Genomic DNA, 18,342 nt, shown 5'->3' with positions numbered 1-18,342 from the left:
AAAGGTTGTAGTTGTAACATCCATTATAAACAACATTATTATTGCAAACAGTAGGAGTTTCAAAGTCTCATTTGTATGGATACCTTCTCATATAGGTGTTGTCCAGCATGATGACACAAACAAGGCAGCTAAAACTGAATGTGATAAGCCTGAAGTTGAGTGGGATATGGGCATTCCAATCTCTTCTGTCAAAGCCGCAATATTTTAGGAAATTAGGGAAGACAGAAGAGCAGTCACTGACACACAAAAGCCAGAAAGCAAGAGTATAAAGAGCTATGACATGTTTATGTGCCTCTGTAACCTTTTCCACTACCGCCCACAAGATGATATATGGGGTGCATAATTAATGAACTAAACTAAGTAAACATGTTTAGAATCGAGAATTATATGAACGGACAGCATAAAACTTCCACTAGTGTCACAATGACAGTGTGACATTGTAATTGCCAGAATTAGGCTAGGATATCGATATGTATCGCAGGTGGCTGCAGGTAATGAATAGCCCCCAATGGTGAATATTCCAATTGTAAACTATGTGAACAAGAGCTGGGACATACTCACCAACACTATATCTGTGATTGCCCTGTTATAAGTGACTTCAGACCAAATGGTATAAGGTACTTTGAACTCTGTAATTACTTCATACAGTTAGGAATATTGGAAGATATTCTTATGCTGTACCCGAATTTTGCTAACGGAGGCTAATAGATCAGCCTTATATTTTATGTTCTCACCTGATTGTTACCATGAGGTAGGCCCGTAAGTGGTAGTCCTCTTGAACCATTAACAGTATCAATAGATGATACTGGAGATCTGTGGAGGTGCGACTGGACCCTGCGTGACGGGAGATGTATCCCTTGTTTCTTGTGATAGATTGATGAGGATTAAGCCACCCAAAAGGTAGCACGGGCATGAATAGTTCAAGTTCAAGTATGTTTATTGAGATAAGCAATAAATACATCTCAAAGGGATAGAGTAGCTTAGGCTATTTCTACCCCCCTCTACTTCAAGTCCCTCAAGGGGCGCACAAATTCAGTGAGTACAAATAGACATATAACAGTACAAGAATCCCATTTAACATTGCATACAGCAAGTACAGCATATAATTGTTACATTCTTGGGGCAAAATTCTTGTAGCTCCTAAGTATACTGTCTATTATACCATTATCACACATCCAAACAATTTGATGTGGTACACTATTTATTTCCTTATTTCTATATTTTTCAATAAGGTGACACTCTAATACATAATGTTCTAAGGTGTAGGCGTGCGGCATACTTCATAATTTACACTCCTTATCTTTTTCACTGACATCAACACCGTATTGCCAGATATATTTATTTCCTAATCGTAATCTCATGTAAATTGAATCCTTCCAAGTAGACTTTCCTTTACCATAAGTGAAGGACGAATTTGTATTTATTATTGAATAATTCTTAAGTGTGTTACTACTGTCCACCATTGCCATTCTCTTTATCATTTCTTCACCCTTCTGAATCACCTTGAGTCTTGTTTTTATTTGTTTCAAGGTTAACTGACATACAACATCAACAAGAGTTTTTTCAGTGGCTCTCTTCGCTATGTCATCAACTACCTCATTCAACAGTATTCCCACATGTGAAGGGATCCACATGAATCTTACTTTATACCCAGTTTTTTCTAGTCTCTTAACATTCTCTCTACACTCTATCACAATATTCTGATATACTGGGCGTCTGCTATTTAAAGACTCTAACGCTCCTCTGCTGTCAATAAAGAAGCAAGCATTTTTACCACATTTGACTACTTCCTGTAATCCTGCTAATACTCCTTGGAGTTCAGCCTGCGTGGAAGAGACATTGTCAGTTAAGCGGCGTCCAATAACAGTATCTACAGTGCCAATGTCAGTGTACTCCCTGATCATGACTCCACATCCTGCCTTCCCATCCCTAGCTACTGACCCATCACAATATACATGTAGAGTGTTTTCCGTAGGCAGTTGTCTAATTATACATTCATATGATGCCCTCAGCTCTCCTATTTCATACATACTTTTTTTCTTATGCAAGGGAGTAATTACTACATCTACATTACAATCCTCCCATGGTGGTGTAAATTTTCTCTTGGGCACAGCAACACACTCTGTAATAACATCATACTTTATAACATTATAACATAATTTATTCATGTATACTCTCTTCTTCATCATACACTGTTCACTACTTCCCACCTTTTGGACCGAGAGGATTAATTCATTAGCTCCCCCACCTCTCATTATTCTAATGGCAGAGGCTACATTTATCTCTGAAATTCTATCCCCAATACTCTGCAGATTCAACTCCATCCTCATTATCTCAATCATAGCATTTCTTGGGCATCCTAAGATAATTCTCATTGCTTCATTTTGTACCTTCTCCAACTCTCCAAAGAGTTCTTGTTCTTGTTCTTCTCCAAAGGCAAATCGGGCCTTGCATAGTAGGCTGAGAAGTGCGTTCTGGCTACTAGGTACGACATGTATATATATGTATATGTATGTATGTATATATATATATATATATATATATATATATATATATATATATATATATATATATATATATATATATATATATATATATATATATATATATATATATATATTAGTATATTTTGGTAGCAGTCTTTCCTGTAGACATATTTTATTAAATATGACCGAAAAAGTAAGATTAATAATTCTAACACGAATTTTCTCAATCTTTCGTACATTATGCTTCACTATTGGAGGTAAATCAAAAATCACTTCTCCAAAATTCATTTTTATTTCTAGTCTGACGCGACACGGGCGCGTTTCGTAAAACTTATTACATTTTCAAAGACTTCACAAATACACAACTGATTAGAACTTGCGTTTCCCTGGTTTTATATCTACATTTGAGTGAGGTGGGAAGGGTGATGTGGCATTACATTTGAGTAAGGTGGGAAGGATGATGTGGCATTAGAGGATATTAATAGGGTATTAAAAGTATCAACACAAGACAGAACACGAAACAATGGATATTGAATAGAAGTGTTTGTAGAAAGCCTATTGGTCCATATTTCTTGATGCTTCTATATTGGAGCGGAGTCTTGAGGTGGGTAGAATATAGTTGTGCAATAATTGGCTGTTGATTGCTGGTGTTGACTTCTTGATGTGTAGTGCCTCGCAAACGTCGAGCCGCCTGCTATCGCTGTATCTATCGATGATTTCTGTGTTGTTTACTAGGATTTCTCTGGCGATGGTTTGGTTATGGGAAGAGATTATATGTTCCTTAATGGAGCCCTGTTGTTTATGCATCGTTAAACGCCTAGAAAGAGATGTTGTTGTCTTGCCTATATACTGGGTTTTTTGGAGCTTACAGTCCCCAAGTGGGCATTTGAAGGCATAGACGACGTTAGTCTCTTTTAAAGCGTTCTGTTTCGTGTCTGGAGAGTTTCTCATGAGTAGGCTGGCCGTTTTTCTGGTTTTATAGTAAATCGTCAGTTGTATCCTCTGATTTTTGTCTGTAGGGATAACGTTTCTATTAACAATATCTTTCAGGACCCTTTCCTCTGTTTTATGAGCTGTGGAAAAGAAGTTCCTGTAAAATAGTCTAATAGGGGGTATAGGTGTTGTGTTAGTTGTCTCTTCGGAGGTTGCATGGCTTTTCACTTTCCTTCTTATGATGTCTTCGATGAAACCATTGGAGAAGCCGTTATTGACTAGAACCTGCCTTACCCTACAGAGTTCTTCGTCGACTTGCTTCCATTCTGAGCTGTGGCTGAGAGCACGGTCGACGTATGCGTTAACAACACTCCTCTTGTACCTGTCAGGGCAGTCGCTGTTGGCATTTAGGCACATTCCTATGTTTGTTTCCTTTGTGTAGACTGCAGTGTGGAAACCTCCGCCCTTTTCCATGACTGTTACATCTAGAAAAGGCAGCTTCCCATCCTTTTCCGTCTCGTAAGTGAAACGCAGCACGGAACTCTGCTCAAATGCCTCCTTCAGCTCCTGCAGATGTCTAACATCAGGTACCTGTGTAAAAATGTCGTCAACATACCTGCAGTATATGGCCGGTTTCAAGTTCATGTCGACTAAGACTTTTTGCTCGATGGTACCCATGTAGAAGTTTGCAAACAGGACACCTAGGGGAGAACCCATAGCGACCCCATCTACTTGCTTATACATGTGCCCATCCGGGCTCAAGAAGGGTGCCTCTTTAGTACAAGCTTGGAGTAGTTTCCTCAGAATACTTTCTGGCATGTCAAGAGGAGTACAGGCTGGATCACGATACACTCTGTCGGCTATCATTCCGATTGTCTCGTCCACAGGTACGTTGGTAAACAGCGATTCTACGTCCAACGAGGCTCTTATCCCTGTGGCCCGTGCGCCCCGCAGTAAGTCCACAAATTCCTTTGGAGACTTCAGGCTGAAGGCGCAAGGAACATAAGGAGTCAGCAGGCCGTTGAGTCGCTTCGCCAATCTGTACGTGGGTGTGGGTATCTGGCTAATGATTGGCCGAAGTGGGTTTCCAGGCTTGTGCGTCTTGACATTTCCATACGCATATCCAGGTTTATATTCCCCAATGATCTTTGGCAGGTGGAGTCCGGATTTCTTGGCGTTCACAGTTTCGATCAGTTTGTTGACCTTTGCTTTTAATTCGGCTGTAGTGTCCTTCGTTACCCTTTGGAACTTAGTTTGGTCAGAGAGTATGATGTTCATTTTCGCCAGATATTCGTCTTTTTTAAGAATGACATATATTGGCGACTTGTCACCTCTCCTGACAACTATCTCCTTGTTCTCACGAAGGCTTTTAGCTGCCGCTCTAAGCTCGGGGGACAGTATGGTGCTTCTGTAGTTGCCTCGATTCTTTCCTCCTTCTGCAATAAGTTCTGCTTGTAAGATATCTTTGGTAGTGACCTTCTTTTGTGTCTCGAGGTCGAATATGTCGTCCAACAGAATTTCCAACTCCACTTTCCGGGCCATTTCACTCGGTCTGGACATAACATGACAGTTTATGCCCAGATTTAGGAGAGTGACTTGGTCCTCAGTGAGGTTAATTCCTGCAAGGTTCAGGAAGCCATCTCTTGGTCGTGGAATTGCCATAGGTCCTCCATATAATGTTGTTAGTTTCTTGATAATCCTTGTTTCAGTGCTGAGGTGATGTTGGTCTGTGAGGATGTCGAGGTGTTGTTCAATGCGGGTACGGATACTATGGTCGATGTTGCTATTTCTCCACTCGTTTGTAGCATGAAGTAGTTGCGTTTTTTTGTCTTTGATTTCATTCTCTGCCTTGTATATCTGATCACGAATCAGATCCTGGCGATATTTTATCGTGAAGGCTTGATTCCTTGCTGCTGGGTCGTGCACTTTAACATTAGTATATTTTGGTAGCAGTCTTTCCTGTAGACATATTTTATTAAATATGACCGAAAAAGTAAGATTAATAATTCTAACACGAATTTTCTCAATCTTTCGTACATTATGCTTCACTATTGGAGGTAAATCAAAAATCACTTCTCCAAAATTCATTTTTATTTCTAGTCTGACGCGACACGGGCGCGTTTCGTAAAACTTATTACATTTTTCAAAGACTTCACAAATACACAACTGATTAGAACTTGCGTTTCCCTGGTTTTATATCTACATTTGAGTGAGGTGGGAAGGGTGATGTGGCATTACATTTGAGTAAGGTGGGAAGGATGATGTGGCATTAGAGGATATTAATAGGGTATTAAAAGTATCAACACAAGACAGAACACGAAACAATGGATATTGAATAGAAGTGTTTGTAGAAAGCCTATTGGTCCATATTTCTTGATGCTTCTATATTGGAGCGGAGTCTTGAGGTGGGTAGAATATAGTTGTGCAATAATTGGCTGTTGATTGCTGGTGTTGACTTCTTGATGTGTAGTGCCTCGCAAACGTCGAGCCGCCTGCTATCGCTGTATCTATCGATGATTTCTGTGTTGTTTACTAGGATTTCTCTGGCGATGGTTTGGTTATGGGAAGAGATTATATGTTCCTTAATGGAGCCCTGTTGTTTATGCATCGTTAAACGCCTAGAAAGAGATGTTGTTGTCTTGCCTATATACTGGGTTTTTTGGAGCTTACAGTCCCCAAGTGGGCATTTGAAGGCATAGACGACGTTAGTCTCTTTTAAAGCGTTCTGTTTCGTGTCTGGAGAGTTTCTCCAGACACGAAACTCATTGTTTCGTGTTCTGTCTTGTGTTGATACTTTTAATACCCTATTAATATCCTCTAATGCCACATCATCCTTCCCACCTTACTCAAATGTAATGCCACATCACCCTTCCCACCTCACTCAAATGTAGATATAAAACCAGGGAAACGCAAGTTCTAATCAGTTGTGTATTTGTGAAGTCTTTGAAAATGTAATAAGTTTTACGAAACGCGCCCGTGTCGCGTCAGACTAGAAATAAAAATGAATTTTGGAGAAGTGATTTTTGATTTACCTCCAATAGTGAAGCATAATGTACGAAAGATTGAGAAAATTCGTGTTAGAATTATTAATCTTACTTTTTCGGTCATATTTAATAAAATATGTCTACAGGAAAGACTGCTACCAAAATATACTAATGTTAAAGTGCACGACCCAGCAGCAAGGAATCAAGCCTTCACGATAAAATATCGCCAGGATCTGATTCGTGATCAGATATACAAGGCAGAGAATGAAATCAAAGACAAAAAAACGCAACTACTTCATGCTACAAACGAGTGGAGAAATAGCAACATCGACCATAGTATCCGTACCCGCATTGAACAACACCTCGACATCCTCACAGACCAACATCACCTCAGCACTGAAACAAGGATTATCAAGAAACTAACAACATTATATGGAGGACCTATGGCAATTCCACGACCAAGAGATGGCTTCCTGAACCTTGCAGGAATTAACCTCACTGAGGACCAAGTCACTCTCCTAAATCTGGGCATAAACTGTCATGTTATGTCCAGACCGAGTGAAATGGCCCGGAAAGTGGAGTTGGAAATTCTGTTGGACGACATATTCGACCTCGAGACACAAAAGAAGGTCACTACCAAAGATACCTTACAAGCAGAACTTATTGCAGAAGGAGGAAAGAATCGAGGCAACTACAGAAGCACCATACTGTCCCCCGAGCTTAGAGCGGCAGCTAAAAGCCTTCGTGAGAACAAGGAGATAGTTGTCAGGAGAGGTGACAAGTCGCCAATATATGTCATTCTTAAAAAAGACGAATATCTGGCGAAAATGAACATCATACTCTCTGACCAAACTAAGTTCCAAAGGGTAACGAAGGACACTACAGCCGAATTAAAAGCAAAGGTCAACAAACTGATCGAAACTGTGAACGCCAAGAAATCCGGACTCCACCTGCCAAAGATCATTGGGGAATATAAACCTGGATATGCGTATGGAAATGTCAAGACGCACAAGCCTGGAAACCCACTTCGGCCAATCATTAGCCAGATACCCACACCCACGTACAGATTGGCGAAGCGACTCAACGGCCTGCTGACTCCTTATGTTCCTTGCGCCTTCAGCCTGAAGTCTCCAAAGGAATTTGAGGACTTACTGCGGGGCGCACGGGCCACAGGGATAAGAGCCTCGTTGGACGTAGAATCGCTGTTTACCAACGTACCTGTGGACGAGACAATCGGAATGATAGCCGACAGAGTGTATCGTGATCCAGCCTGTACTCCTCTTGACATGCCAGAAAGTATTCTGAGGAAACTACTCCAAGCTTGTACTAAAGAGGCACCCTTCTTGAGCCCGGATGGGCACATGTATAAGCAAGTAGATGGGGTCGCTATGGGTTCTCCCCTAGGTGTCCTGTTTGCAAACTTCTACATGGGTACCATCGAGCAAAAAGTCTTAGTCGACATGAACTTGAAACCGGCCATATACTGCAGGTATGTTGACGACATTTTTACACAGGTACCTGATGTTAGACATCTGCAGGAGCTGAAGGAGGCATTTGAGCAGAGTTCCGTGCTGCGTTTCACTTACGAGACGGAAAAGGATGGGAAGCTGCCTTTTCTAGATGTAACAGTCATGGAAAAGGGCGGAGGTTTCCACACTGCAGTCTACACAAAGGAAACAAACATAGGAATGTGCCTAAATGCCAACAGCGACTGCCCTGACAGGTACAAGAGGAGTGTTGTTAACGCATACGTCGACCGTGCTCTCAGCCACAGCTCAGAATGGAAGCAAGTCGACGAAGAACTCTGTAGGGTAAGGCAGGTTCTAGTCAATAACGGCTTCTCCAATGGTTTCATCGAAGACATCATAAGAAGGAAAGTGAAAAGCCATGCAACCTCCGAAGAGACAACTAACACAACACCTATACCCCCTATTAGACTATTTTACAGGAACTTCTTTTCCACAGCTCATAAAACAGAGGAAAGGGTCCTGAAAGATATTGTTAATAGAAACGTTATCCCTACAGACAAAAATCAGAGGATACAACTGACGATTTACTATAAAACCAGAAAAACGGCCAGCCTACTCATGAGAAACTCTCCAGACACGAAACAGAACGCTTTAAAAGAGACTAACGTCGTCTATGCCTTCAAATGCCCACTTGGGGACTGTAAGCTCCAAAAAACCCAGTATATAGGCAAGACAACAACATCTCTTTCTAGGCGTTTAACGATGCATAAACAACAGGGCTCCATTAAGGAACATATAATCTCTTCCCATAACCAAACCATCGCCAGAGAAATCCTAGTAAACAACACAGAAATCATCGATAGATACAGCGATAGCAGGCGGCTCGACGTTTGCGAGGCACTACACATCAAGAAGTCAACACCAGCAATCAACAGCCAATTATTGCACAACTATATTCTACCCACCTCAAGACTCCGCTCCAATATAGAAGCATCAAGAAATATGGACCAATAGGCTTTCTACAAACACTTCTATTCAATATCCATTGTTTCGTGTTCTGTCTTGTGTTGATACTTTTAATACCCTATTAATATCCTCTAATGCCACATCATCCTTCCCACCTTACTCAAATGTAATGCCACATCACCCTTCCCACCTCACTCAAATGTAGATATAAAACCAGGGAAACGCAAGTTCTAATCAGTTGTGTATTTGTGAAGTCTTTGAAAATGTAATAAGTTTTACGAAACGCGCCCGTGTCGCGTCAGACTAGAAATAAAAATGAATTTTGGAGAAGTGATTTTTGATTTACCTCCAATAGTGAAGCATAATGTACGAAAGATTGAGAAAATTCGTGTTAGAATTATTAATCTTACTTTTTCGGTCATATTTAATAAAATATATATATATATATATATATATATATATATATATATATATATATATATATATATATATATATATATATATATATATATATATATATATATATATATGCAGAAAATCCACAGAGAAATATGAAATTAGGTGAACGTTTGAGTCTGGTGTTGACAAATGCTTTAACACTTTGGCGCTTTCCAGCAGACTTGCGTCGGCACCAATATTATTAAACACACCGCACTGGTGCCCCTCGCGGGAGTCACGAGCAAAAATATTTGTATAAAATCCATTTATTATCCGATCAACTTGGGAATAGTTTACAAATGTTTGCCATGAAATTTACGTTTTCTCTAATAGCCGAACAGCTTATAAAAGAAAACGGCGTGGCAGTGAATCATCGTGGTAAAACAATTGTATTATTGACACGACGAGTGTAATCGACGTAGTTTTTATATATGTTGCCGGTCGAACGCATCCTTATGTGACCTTTAATACTTATGTTCTTATAGAACATTCTATTGCGAGCACATTGGTACAAAAATGAAATACATACATCGACAAATAATGTCAGGACAGTGAATTGAATATACACTTTTCAAAGCGAGTTTCGCCGATATGCCGCCGCGGGTAACACTTTGGCCACTTCCCACACTGTTTTAGGTAGGCTACGACATTGAATCTATATTTATATGCATATGTCCGTGTAGAGGATTTTATTGCGATTCCAATGATACCACAATTAGCGATGTAGGACAACTGTAGGCTTCGCAACCATTAAGAGAGTGGAAACATTTTGTTGCTGTTTGGCGCTCTCGGCTAGTGATCTGAATAGTTTTTTTTATTTGGTGTTGATAATCCTTATGGTTTGGCGGCATTTTTATAGATATGTTCTTATAGACAATTTTATTGCGAACACAGTGATACCAAATTTAAATACGTGCGCCTTCAATTATTATCAGGACAGTCAAAAAGAGTGTACACTTTTTCGGTCTTACCGCGTAGGCGCGCGAAGCGCCGAAAGCATCTAGGGTATTATTATTTTTTTTGATTTTGAGATACACGTATATACAAGACATATACAAGAGTTGTATATACAAGAGTTGTTACATTCTTGTACAGCCACTAGTACGCGTAGCGTTTCGGGCAAGTCCTTAATCCTATGGTCCCTGGAATACGATCCCCTGCCGCGAAGAATCGTTTTTTCATCCAAGTACACATTTTACTGTTGCGTTAAACAGAGGCTACAGTTAAGGAATTGCGCCCAGTAAATCCTCCCCGGCCAGGATACGAACCCATGACATAGCGCTCGCGGAACGCCAGGCGAGTGTCTTACCACTACACCACGGAGACTGCAAAGACTGCTTTTGAGCGCCGAGAGCGCGAAAGTGCCGAAACGTTCACCTCATTTCATATTTCTCTGTGGATTTTCCGCATAAAATGATCAGTGTTTTGTGATCGTCAATTGCATGCATGCATGCATATTATATATATATATATATATATATATATATATATATATATATATATATATATATATATATATATATATATATATATATATATACATATATATATATATATATATATATATATATATACATATATATAAATTGTTGCAAGTCGAGCAACAAATATTTTACATTGAACAACAAATGGGATTGGAAAAGCAGTATTGCCACCTCTGCTATACAGAAAAAAATAGACCCCAGACACACCCTGTGGGTAGTAATGGACCCCCATACCGACACTATGAGGGGTAGTGGACCCCATAATAACAGTATGAGCGGTAGTGGACACTATACAAACACTATGGGCGGTATTGGACACTATGCAAACACTATGGGCGGTAGTTGACTTCATAGCGACCCTGTGGGCGGTAGTGGACCCCCTGCCGACCCTGTGGGCGCCAGTGGACCCCCTACCAACCATGTGGGTGGTAGTGGACCCCCCTACCAACCCTGTGGGCGGTAGTGGACCCCCCTACCAATCCTGTGGGCGGTAGTGGACCCCTACCGACCCTGTGGACGCTCTACCGACCCTGTGGGCGGTAGTGGATCCCATACCAACCCTGTGGGTGGCAGTGGACTCCATACCGACCCTGTGGGTGGCAGTGGACCCCCCTACGAACCCTGTGGGCGGTAGTGGACCCCTACCGACCCTGTGGACGCCCTACCGACCCTGTGGGCGGTAGTGGATCCCATACCGACCCTGTGGGCGGTAGTGGACCCTTTACCGACCCTGTGGGCGGCAGTGGACCCTATATACTAATCCTGTGGGCGATACTGGACCCTATACTCATCTTGTGGGCGGCAATGGACGCCATACACATCCAGTGGGTGTTAATTGGACCCCATACTTATTCTGTGGGTGGTTGGAGCCCCATACCCATCCTGTGGGTGATAGTGGACGCCATGCTCATCCTGTGGGTGGTATTGGACCCCATACCCATCCTGTGGGTGGTTGTGAGCCCCATACCCATCCTGTGGGTGGTTGTGAGCCCCATACCCATCCTGTCGGTGGAAGTGGACGCCATACACATCCAGTGGATGGTATTGGACCCCATACCCTTCCTGTAGGTGGAAGTGATCCCCAAGTTTGCAGTAGTTTACCCCATAAACATTCCAACAACATCATTTTCTGTTAGCGTTCCTACAAAACATTCTTTAAAGATTTTTAAAGCGCAAACTATGGTATATAATATTGATTGGTGAAGCACTGTTATTTTATGTAATAATTTATAGTGCTTATTATAATTTACTAAGAACAACTAATATTTCTCAAAACAAAACTACGAACCTTCAATAGGATGTAGCTGATCTGTAATATTATAAGAGCATGGACAATAGTAGGTAAATTTCACAACCCATGTGGGACCTGAAAACTACAATTTTCATTATAATTGAACCAATCACGACTATTCTGCTATCTACGTTGATGGACGGGTACTGTGAGACGTAAATTGGTATGTGAGGAAGAGTTTGGGCCTTGGTAAAAAAGGTAACTGGTAATATTATTTTTTTTTTTTGAGATATATACAAGAGTTGTTACATTCTTGTACAGCCACTAGTACGCGTAGCGTTTCGGGCAAGTCCTTAATCCTATGGTCCCTGGAATACGATCCCCTGCCGAGAAAAATCGTTTTTTCATCCAAGTACACATTTTACTGTTGCGTTAAACAGAGGCTACAGTTAAGGAATTGCGCCCAGTAAATCCTCCCCGGCCAGGATACGAACCCATGACATAGCGCTCGCGGAACGCCAGGCGAGTGTCTTACCACTACACCACGGAGACTGCTAGACTGATATATCACATATGTACTAAATCACATTCAACATATTGACTTTAAGCATTAAGTCATATATGTGCTGTCTTGTGTGAGAACGGGTTGCAGTCTGCTGATCTGCAAGCCATGAGATCTAGTTCTTTCCAAGCTTGCCAGGTTCAGGTACTATTTAAACAATGATTGTGTACATAATATAATAATTATACATGAACAAATATATAACATTAAATTATTCACTTACCTTTTAGAAGTACAGGCTGGTCTTGATAACCCAGAAGCAACCCCTAAACTGACCTTGGAAGTCCTCAATAGTTAGTGCTATTCTCTCAACTACAGCAGACTGTAACTGTGCACCACCAGCACCCAGCTCCAGGATACAAATGCTGAATAAATAATTGGTAAACAGCATCCTCATGCCTGGAAGCTTTCAATGTTTTTGTCACCTCTTTCCACCACTGATCTCCACTTTATTCGCAAACTAAATTAGCTGCTTATGCTTTTTTCAATCGGGAATGGCACTAGGATCAATGCCATACTTCTCTGTAAGCCACTTGTCTCCCTAGCCACAATCACACTTCTTTAACCCTTATATACCCCCTTATGCTAATCAGTTTAATTTAAAAAAATATTCGAATTATGCCAAAATTACTTAAAAATGTTAAACAAATCTCCAACTTATTGGCTTCAGTGTCGTGAAACTGTCATCAAAATATTTTCAGAAATTGATTTTAGACAAATATAAAAAAAAGAATATTTTGTTGATAAGGAGAACAGCTCCTATTAACTGGAACTGAGGGATAATGCAATAATAAAGAGATGCAAGCACCTGTCCGATGCACAAAGAAGAAGAATAGTAGTAAGAAGTGTCTAAAAAGTGGATATACAGCAGCTGCCTTTGTGGCATTGGTGGCTTTGTTTATTATTTGAATTTGTTGTAACCTTTGATGTTGTATGCATCCTGGAGAATGCATACCCCTACCTAACTATGTGAAGACAGAATTAAATTGATCAACAAATAAATCGGTCATAACCCTCAGAACTTGGGACTAAAAACCCAATAGTATTTAATAAAAATATAGAATATCTGACAGGAACATGACAGTGCCAGATGAAAATCCATTCTGGTACAACAGGGATTATTATAAACATCCCTGTTGGGTCATAATAGTGCTAGGGAGCTACTATACTGAAGAAATTCTTCTGCTTATAAATTACTATACATTTTTAAAACTGTTCAATCTTATCCAAAGTGATCACAGATTGTTCACTCTCTCAAAAGCCTCTCCAAGCACTACTTAACACTTTCCTGGATTTTCGACTTGGAAACACGGGCGTTTTGCTTAACCGCTTGTCGGATCACGACGTAAATTTACCGACCGTGTTTTATATCGGGTATTTACTACTCGATCGACTTTGGGTTTGTATGAATATGTTTGCCATTAAATTTTCGTTTTCTCTAATAGGCACAGTGCCTATTTGAGAAAACGGCAATGTATTGTTACTTAGAGGAGAGACTATTGAATTGGTGACACAACGAGGGTAATCGCGCACTCCACACACTCTTGAGTTGGCCGCAATCATGATTCTACATTTATATGTATATGTCTGTGTAGAGAATTTTATTCCGAACACTATACAAACAAAAAAAACCGGAGTGAATCAAGTATAAACTTGAAAAAACATGAGCAAAGTAAAAACTTTTTACGCTCACGGGTACAAACACGCCTAAGATTCGCGTAAGATTTTATTCGCCGCAAATTTATTTGACGCTCTGTTGGCCAATTCTACCCATGTTCTTATAGAACTTTCTATTGCGAACACATTGCTATAAAAATGAAATACGTAGCTCGAGAAATAATGTCATGACAGTGAAATAAGTATAAACTTTCAAAGCGCTGCATCACACCAGTGTCGTCGCTGCTGAAATCACGGCTAACGCTTCGCCCAGTTCCCACACTCGTGCGGAACATAATTAGACATTGATAGGCATATGTCTGGGTGGGGAATTTTATTGCGAGTTCAGTGATATCAAAATGAGCGCTGTAGGATGACTGTGAGGCTGGCAACAAACGAAAGAGTATGAACATTTACTTCCTGTTTGGGTGTCACGGCGAGTCATCTTCGTGTTTATTTACTTCGTGGTGGGATAGCAAATGCTTTGGTGACATTTTATGCATATGATCTTGTAGAGAATTTTATTGCCAACGCATTGATACCAAAATGAAAAACGTAGCTCGAGAATTGATGTTAGGAGCGTGAAAAGATTATAAACTTTAGCACCCACATTCAACACATAACTAAGAAAGTCTCTAAGACAGTTGGTATACTCTCCAAAATCAGATATTATGTTCCTAACTCTGCTCTCCTCTCACTATATTATGCACTAATCTACCCCTATCTTAATTATGGTATCTGTGCATGGGGGTCTACCACTGCAAACCACCTTAAGCCCATCATCACACAGCAAAAATCTGCTATCAGAATAATAACTAACTCTGCTTTCAGACAACACTCAGCTCCCTTGTTTAAATCTCTAAACTTGCTAAATATTAACTCCCTCCACACATTCTCTTGTGTCAACTACATTTACAAAACCCTGTTCTTAAATGCAAACCATGCTCTGAAACTCTCCCTGGACAGATGTAATAGGACCCATTATCACCACACCAGAAATAAATATCTCTTTGATATCCCCAGGGTCAAACTTAATGTGTAAACACTCTATGCAAATTAAGGGACCTAGTCTATGGAACTCACTCCCTAGTGAATTGAAAAACTGTAAAACTTTTGCCTTATTTAAAAGCAAAACCAAAAAGTACCTAACTTCATCTATTTAGTTTCCTACACTGAGCTTTAAATTTGCTCTGTACCTAGTGGTACCCAATCTCCTAATTTTTATGTAATATCAAACAACCTTATCATTGTGTTCATTGCTGTCTTCTTTTATGTGCTAGCCATATGCTGTATTGTGACTACCAATTTTTGTCAACTACCATTCAAGCTGTCATTGCAATCAATCTTATATTGTTTCTGCTGTATTGTGCCTACCAATTTGTTGTCAACTACCATTTTAAGCTGTCATTGCAATCAATCATAGCTACCTATGTGCTTTAATATACTGTACCTATAATTTTCTCTCATCTTTTTTTTTTTTTTTTTTTCATTCCATGTAATCTGTTATCATTTTTTTGTCTATAAATTTTGCAAGTATTTACCTCCTTAAAATTTTCTTAGATTAAGGACCTGCCCGAAACGCTGCGCGTGCTAGTGGCTTTACAAGACTGTAATTACCATAATTGTATCCTCACATTCCTTATGTACATTCTTGTATATGCATAAATAAAATAAATAAAATAAAATAACTTTTTTGTGTTTATGCTTGAGCGCCCAGAACGCTGCGCGCACAACCCACTTTTTTTTTCAGCGAGTGCCGCGCGCACTAAAGTGTTAAGTGTCACAAGGATCACCAAGAAGCACTCTTGCAAACTGACAAATGTGCCCATCTGGTTTTTACCCCTGACCACTATGACGTTATCTAGAGTGTATTTCGAGGATCAATGTCAATGTGGCCTCATCTCTGGCCAAGTCTTCTCGTTTAGAGTGATCGACTCTGCCTCCACATTAATGGTCTGGTCAATCAGGCTACACCTCTGCACACAATCTGATGAACAGCCTGGATGACCAGAAAGTGTGTATCATGTTCTATCCTGAACATGGAAAGAGATCGGGTAGTTGTTACCTTTATATAAAGGGAGGATGTTGAAAAAGTCATGAGCCGTAATGTTTATAAAAGTACTGTACCTACTGAACCCCTACTTTTCAACGAAGCTATTTTACACATTCGGCAATGTCTTCCAGTCTCATAAGGAATTATTTCAGTGTATAGATTTGGAACCAGTCTTCAAAAAGTTCAATCAAGACTACTCGGTCATTCATCGGAAATAAATAAATTAAAATACAGGCATGTTCATTATTTTACCCCAAAATCGTATTATATTTGTTGAATTTTGGTGGTCAGAGAACACATCTTCCTTTTATAGCATTGTGCCTGTGAGAAATCTGGTTCCTGTCAAGTTACAAGTCTTATTTTTTGGGGGGAATACAACCCATTTGTAAGCTTGGTAGTGCCTGTACTGAATTATGTTTTCATACTATAATGTACTGAAATATTTTTGGGAGGGGGAAGAAGTTTTGATTATTCATCTAAGAAATATCTCAGTCTCAAACCCACTTGGTTGGTGACTATTAATATTCCAACACTGGGCCAGAAAGTATGAAATATATTGTAGAAAAAGAGGATTTGAGGTGATAGAAACAATAAATAAATGATTATCATAAGAAAATAACTACACTGTTAGAAATAAATAACTTTAAGTACTGTGATAATATACACAAATTTCTATCAAACCTATTGTTAACCTGAACAAATCCACAAGGGCCGTGATGATGGTTCGAATCTATGTCCGAGAGGATCCCAGACGAGCCTTAATCGACTGTGCCACCACATGGTAAAAGAATTGCAGCTGGGAGTGCTACTGCCCTTACACGGATCCTGCAGTCTCTCCGAGACATGGCCCTTGTGGATTTGTTCATTTTATGCATCGCGCTATTGTGATTTCTGTGTCTATTGTTAACCTCTTGATTCATCCCACATCAATAATTTAATAGGTTTGTTTAATACCTTCATTTATTTGTTTATTAACAATTAATTTATACACATTTCAGAAGCCAGATAGATCCATGAAATTTACTTCTTCCCCATACAATAATGCCCAACTACACAGGCTGGATGGTAGTGATGGTCTCAATTTGTGCATTTAATCCCTGACTGTCCAAGTGGTTGGGCACCATTCCTTTCCCTCGTCTCATCCCAAATCCTTATCTTGACCCCTTCCAAGTGCTATACAGTATAGTCGTAATTGCTTGGAGCTTCCCCCTGATAATTCCTTCCTTCCCATAAAATAACATTGAAAAAAGTAAGTAAGAGCTGTGAGGAGGATTTGAACCTATGCACTGGGTACTCCTAGGCAAATGCTCTAGACCACTACACCACAACATGATAAAAAGCATTGCAACCTGGGATTCAAATGAATTCTCTAGGGATTCCTGAGGCTTCCACTGAAGCCTAACCAGGGTTTCATGCACTCTGGCTTGTAGTCTGGTAATTCTACTTTCTACACTTCTCTTCAAATGCTCAAAAAAAAAAAAAAATCATATTAACTTGATGTATCAATGAGAAAATCAGTAGGAACCATAAAGAGGAGGAGGATTCAAACCTATGCACTGGGTTCAAATATATGCAAGCCAGGGTGCACGAGGAGCATTGTGTGAAGCCCTGATTATGCTTCAGTGGAAGCCTCAGGAACCCTAGAGGATTCAGTTGAATCCCCAGGTTGCAATGCTTTTGACCATGTCATGGTGTAGTGGTCTAGAGCATTTGCCTAGGAGTATGCCTATTCACTGCTGGGTGAATAGGGACAAACAGCTAAGGACTGGTGCCGAGTCAAACCCTCCCTGCTCGAACCTGGTCAAAATACCATACGAAGTGTGGGCTGAGCATGCTACCACTGCCACTGGGTCCGAGATGTATGGCAGCTTCTATCCTAAGGTGCAGGGACAAGATTCCATATGGATTGGCATGCAATACAGTACTAATTTAAGCAGTTGTTGTTATTACTCATGTATTTATTGCTAAAGATTTCAACCATGATTTTTCTCTATAAACAGTAAAATGCTTTTAGTAATATTGTCCCAGTAGTAATTTTTGCGTCCAGAGAGAAGGGAGTATAATATTAAAATAAAAACAA

The sequence above is a fragment of the Procambarus clarkii genome, chromosome 35 (assembly GCF_040958095.1).
Source record: "Procambarus clarkii isolate CNS0578487 chromosome 35, FALCON_Pclarkii_2.0, whole genome shotgun sequence".
Taxonomy (NCBI): Eukaryota; Metazoa; Arthropoda; class Malacostraca; order Decapoda; family Cambaridae; genus Procambarus; species Procambarus clarkii.
Note: the sequence above shows the minus strand (reverse complement) of the source record.